Source organism: Pseudorca crassidens, chromosome 2 (genome assembly GCF_039906515.1).
Source record: "Pseudorca crassidens isolate mPseCra1 chromosome 2, mPseCra1.hap1, whole genome shotgun sequence".
Classification (NCBI taxonomy): Eukaryota; Metazoa; Chordata; class Mammalia; order Artiodactyla; family Delphinidae; genus Pseudorca; species Pseudorca crassidens.
In genome coordinates this window covers 107,321,883-107,328,004 of record NC_090297.1, presented here as the reverse complement: position 1 = coordinate 107,328,004, position 6,122 = coordinate 107,321,883, and the positions used below count along the sequence as shown (strand labels likewise).

General features: G+C 50.8%; 1 non-coding gene across 1 annotated transcript; it reads right to left on the bottom strand.

Annotated features, from left to right (window-relative positions):
• Positions 1–363: 363 nt before the first annotated feature.
• Positions 364–527, bottom strand: LOC137220374 (U1 spliceosomal RNA). Its single transcript, XR_010941672.1, has one exon. It is a non-coding gene; the product is annotated as a U1 spliceosomal RNA (small nuclear RNA).
• Positions 528–6,122: the final 5,595 nt, after the last annotated feature.

The following is a 6,122-nucleotide window of genomic DNA, read 5'->3' as shown; positions in this document are numbered from 1 at the left end:
TACAGCGCTCTGGCCCCCGGAGCCTCCTTGCGAAGGCAGGCCTCTGGCCTCCATGTTCCTGGAAGGGGTGCCGATCTGGCCCCAAAGGGACTGTGGAGCTCGAGGCCTTTGGGTGACTTCTCCCACACTTCCCCACCACCCCCACCATGTGGCCTTTCTCTTGCAGATGCCTGCCGGCAAGCCTGCAGACTGGAGGCCTGAAGCAGGTAGCAGGGCCCATCCATACACTTCGGTCCCGGAATAGGAAAGCCAGGAAGATGTGTGTTGGAGCCCTGGGTGTGGGGAGCCTCTCGCCCTGGGCCTGAGCCAGTGGAGTGCAGTGAGGCACCACGGAAGAGAACTCCCCTGCCGTACACAGAGAGATAGCGGAGAGCGCAAATACATACCCCTACTAGCGCAAATTCCGAGGTCAAGTTTCCCACATTTGGGGAAATCTCTAAAGTCAGCACTACCTGAGTGCAATGGACAAGCGTCGCACTGGGAAAGCCACCATCGTGATCATGGCATCTTTCCTGCCAGGTAACTAGGGGCACATACCCCGCAGGCACAGTGCAGCCTCCCACCCCTCCAAGGTTCACTCAGGGTCGCCACCCTCCCTTCCACCCGCCCCACGCTGTTTTTCTAAACCGTTTTCCTCAAAGGAATTCAAGCGAAGACCTCCCCTCCCACATCTCCTCCCCAATCTCCCCCCAACACACACACACACACACACACACACACACACACACACACACACACACACACATACAGGAGAACTCACTGCACAGCTCACAACACCGACCACCTTTCAGCAGCGGCTCCAAACAGACCAACCCGCAGCCATTGCGCTGTCTCAACAGTTCTCTGCCCTTGCTTAACTGAGGAGTGCGTGGAGACGGCAAAGGCCTGGGAGGCCGGAAGGGGGCGCTGATGCCGTGCCAGTCATTGGTCTGCACATGTCGCCGCTCCAAACACCCCAGGTCTGGGTCTCTGTCTCGGAGAGACGCCTCGGGAGGATCCACCTGCACAGCGACTGACCACCCGACGCTGTTTCCTTTTCCTGGGAAGGCTAAGCCAAGGTCGTCCTGGATCACAAAGGAAGATAGCTTAACGGCCAGAAGTTATAAGAAAATATTCTTGACATTTTTATTCATTAGGGAAATGCTCATTAATACTATACGGAGATATCATTACACACCCTCCAGCATGGCTATATTTAAAAGAATTACTACACCAAATGCTGACAAGAATGCAGAGAAATTCCAACCATAGTTACTGGTTTGAAACCATTCTAGAGTATTTGTCAGTTTCTAATAAAGTTAATCTTGTTCCTACTCCATGACCCAGCAGTCGCAGTACTTCTATGAATGCACAAGTATACAAAAAGATTGGTATAGAATATTCATCAAAACACCAAGAATATTCACCAAATAACAACAAATAACACCAAAATTACTCCGACAATACCAAAATTAAGAAGTGATATACACGATAATATAGTTATGTTTAATGAACATAATGTTGTATTTAAAAAGCCAGATACAAAAAAAAAATACATTCATTCATTTGAATTTCAATAGCAGGCAATAGTAATTTCGGCAAGAGACCTCAAAATAGTAATCAACTAAGAGAGAGAAGGTAGGAATTGCCTGGAAAGAGGCTCAGCGGACATTTCTGGGATGATGGCAATATTCTATAACTTGATCTGGGTAATAGTTACATTTGCTAAAATTCAAAAAACTGTGCTTTAAAGATTTGTGCTTTTAACTCTATGTGAACTGTAGCTCAATGATTTACTGTTCCCATAAAAATTAGTGGATGATGGATGGAGACAAGCTGGTGTAGATGATGACAACTAGCTTGCATTTTATTGTAAACTCATTAAAACCTCGTTTTCGTTTAGAAAAAAACCCAACACTGATACTGGAATGATCTTTACCAGAAAAACGGTCATGACGGCACTGTTTAATTAGCGGAACGTACAGACAAGGCTCCTTGAGAGGCTGTATTTCACCCTTAGAGACATTTTCTGTTCAGAGGTGAGACAACGCCACCCGCAGGTTTGTGCACCGTGGGATTTACTCCTCTCCTGACCGCATCGCGCTGTGTGGCCGGCGGCATACTCTGCTCTCTGACCGCTTCTTAAGGGGCGTAGCTGGTGCTGGCATTAAAAGCAAACCGAGCAGAAACTAACACACCATTGTAAATCAATTATAATCCAATAAAGATGTTTAAAAAAAAAAAAAGCAAACCGAGAGACCAGTCACAGACACCATCCTACTATAGCTCAGATTTGAGCCGAGATTACTGCGGCCACCACATAGTATTAACCACCATACGGTCATGATGCGCCACAGGCAGGCTGGCAGTCACTGCACTTCCCGTAATTTTTTGAAGGTAAATATATCCACACTGCTTTTGCTGTTTTACTCTTGGACACCTACAGATGTTCGTGCTTTTCTCTCTTTCATGCTCTTCTCCGATTCTCCCTCTCCATTCTGCTACTTAATAAAAGCAATTTTTATTTCTCAGGATCTGGCCCGAGCCTCCTCACGGGCTTCCTGGGAGGTCTCGCTGTCTCATCCATGCCTCTGCTTGCTTTCGCTCCTTTTCACGTTTCCTTTTGACCTGATCTTTTTTCCGACGCAGCCATACCAAGCACACCTACTAAACCTGCGGGGCAGATGGTCGGGTGAAGGCGGAGCAAACGGGGAGCCGTCACGGAGCCCACCCGGCATTCAGCTTCCCTTGGGCCCCACTCGGCTCAGGCCTGGGGGCTCGTGGCCCCGGGCGTCTCCGGGGCGCTGGCATCTGCGGCGGGTGTGGAGCAAGACGCGGCGGGGACGCTCAGCTGCCCTTCTGCCTTCGGAATCGCCCGACGCACGGCTTTCCCACGGGTTTCTCCGGTTTTCCCGGGCTCTTTTGAGCAGGTACGACTGCACTGCTAAAGGCGGGTGCCTCGGCATAGAGTGGAAGGCGTGCTTGATCTCGCTGGGGATGAGGTGAGGGAGAAGAGAGAGAAAGTGACCTAAAGGTATCTCTGTGGTGCAACCGGTTAGCGCGTTAGGCTATTAACTCAAAGGTTGCTTGTTCAAGCCTATTCTGGGAGGCATCTTCCTGGCATCTATGACTCGGGGTCCTCCCTTTTCTATACACTTTCTCCCTCAAAGGCCGAGGCAGGCTCCTCTACTACTATGTTCCTGTATCCTGTATTTTTTGCACAACAGGAGGATCTAGCTAAACCCAGATCATCATCGATCCTCCGAGAGGAGCTCAGGAGGAAAACAGGTCACTGGGAATTGAGGAATCCTCAAGAGTAGACTCATCACTACCCTGTGAATTCCTGTAATCAGTGAAGTTTCTTCCATTGTCTGTATAGTATTTATTTACCCCTTTGCATATACTTTGAAATTAATTTGGTTCTATGCTTTTATTATTACATGTAATGCTGCTGTCATCATTCTTGTACACATGTCCATAGGGTAGAAAGCCAGAAGAGCAATTGCTCTATCATAGATTCTACCTAGTTTTGTATATGATTCCATTTTCTTGCCTTTGTTGACTTACTAGCTACAACTCTTGTTATTTCAGCAATTGCTTTAGGCTTTAGAGCAGACATCTGTAACTTACCACAGTCTGCCTTCAAGTGAAGTCATACCAGTTCACATTTCTCCCCTGCCTGCCTTTACACTTTTGTTGCCATGCATTTTACTTTGCATATGTTATAAACCCAAGGTTTATAACCATCCAAATAATAACAATCCAAGGTTATTACTTTTCTTTAAAATGTCCCATGTTTTCACCAGCCCTGGGACTGGCTGGACCCTGGCCCCGCCCACTAGCAGGCCAACACAAGTATCGGGACACCCGGAACCCCCACAGTCAGCTGTGTCGGGAACCAGCCCCACCCACCAGCAGTCTGACACCAGCTCTGGGACTCCTGGGCCTTGCAGCCAAACCCCAGGACCCAGCTCTGCCCACCAGTGGGCCAGCACTAGCAGTAGCCCTAGCACCTGGCTTCACCCACCAGTGAGCCAGCACTAGCCCCCGCCACCCCCCCCACGGGGGTCCACAGCCAGTTGCCTCTTGACCCGGCAGTGCCAAGTAGCGGCTGCAGATTCCAAACAAGGTAGGGCCTGACAACCAAAGAGACGGGGACCAACTAATCCTACCAGACCATGCACTGCGGTCAGCCAGGCACAACAGAAGGACCCATGCAGCCCACATACAGGGCACCCCTAGAGCATATAGATCTGGTGATGAGAGGGGTAGTGTGCTGCTAGTACCCACAGGAAGTCGCCTACAAATGGCCACTTCTCCAAGGCCAGGAAATGTAAACAACCTACCAGACACATAGAAATAAAAAAAGTACATTAGGCAAAATGAGGTGACAGAGGAATATGTTCCAAATGAAGAAACAAGATAAAACCCCAGAATAACTAAGTAAAGTGGAGATAGGCTGTCTACCCCAGTAAAAGTTAGGTTTTAGAGATGCAGAGAGCAGAAAAAAGGCGATTCCCAGAGCCCAGGTCTGAATGCAGCTCATCACGCTTCACCACTGCCCACCTGGGAGACGCTTTGGGCTCTGAGGCCAGGCCACAAGGTAACAGGCTGGGTTCCATCCTACTCTAGCTTTAGCGCTGTGTGCAACAGAGCCAAGTCATGCTCTCTTTCTGAACCTCTCTTTCCTTAGGAGTCAGGGGCAGGCTTAGTTCTCAGCGGGTGATGATGAGTGGATCTGTCTACTTTCTGATCTCTGATGTGGCTCTGGGGGCTCTCCTGATAAAGGCACGTTACCGGCTCCTTTTCCTCCCCGACCCGCTCAATTCGTGGAGCCTGAAATTCTTCATCTTCGTGTCTGGCTCGAGCCCCTGGTGCAGAGTTGAATTCGTCCTCTTTTCTTCTGTCACGCAAATCAAATTGTTTCGCAAGTGTGCTGGGGTGAGGGAAAGCCAAGGTTGCTTCACAGGGATGCATTTCTTGGTTTTCACAGACATAATACGTATCAGCGTGCAGAGGAGATTTAGGCACCAGATGAGAAAGTGAGGGGATTTCCAGATTTAAAGATAACCTGAAGTGGGCCTTCTCCTGTGCCCTCCTTGGAATGTCTGTGGGCTGGTCTCCAAAGTGACTCAGAGGAGAGAAAGGAGGGCTGGCTCCTAGTACTGAGTAGGCTTCAGGTGGTAACGGAACTCCTCCTGGGTTTGGGGAGAGAAAAACGCAGCTACAAATTCTGCCACAACCCATCCCACTCGCCCCCTTTCTGGTTTTTAAACGAGAATGTAAGTTTCAGGGACAATAAAAAGGGGGGGGAAGGGAACGCTTATTTGTTTCCGCCCGGTTTCGAACCGGGGACCCGGGGACCTTTCGCATGTTAGGCGAACGTAATAAACACTACACTACGGAAACCACGGGAGCACAGGTGCTTAAAAACAACATCCAAGGGCTTCCCTGGTGGCGCAGTGGTTGAGAGTCCGCCTGCCGATGCAGAAAAAGCGGGTTCGTGCCCCGGTCCGGGAAGATCCCACATGTCGCAGAGCGGCTGAGCCCGTGAGCCATAGCCGCTGAGCCTGCGCGTCCGGAGCCTGTGCTCCGCAACCGGAGAGGCCACAATAGTGAGAAGCCCGCGTACCGCAAAACAAAACAAACAAAAAAATCCAAGAAATGTATTATGTCTTGCCACAACTGGCCCACCAAAAAAAAAAACGATCCTGGGAGCACCTGCGATCTCTCAGGCAAGTACACTGCAGCTCCCGAGAGGTGTTAGCTTAGGGTTCCTCACCTCCCGCGAAGCAAGGTCCCTGGGGCTCCCACAGTCTAGATTCAGGCTCCCACATCCAAGGGTCTCCAGTTCCTCAGCCTAGCGCCGGAGATCAGGGATCCCCCCGCAGACTCCCCAGCTCCCTGAAGCCTCGGGAGCAGGGGGTTAGGTGCGTCTAGGCCTCAGGCGACCCAGCCTCACAGCAGCGTGGACACCGCCCCTCCAGGGCTGTAGACCCGCGCCTTGGTGGCCCTTTTCACGGAGCCGGCGGTCAGTGCGCTCGGCTCTTGGAAATGAGCGGTGCTTCGAATTCACCCAGGACCCATAGGAGTCGCCCTCGCCTCCATCCCTCCCTCCCTCCCTCCCTCCCTCTCCCCTCCCA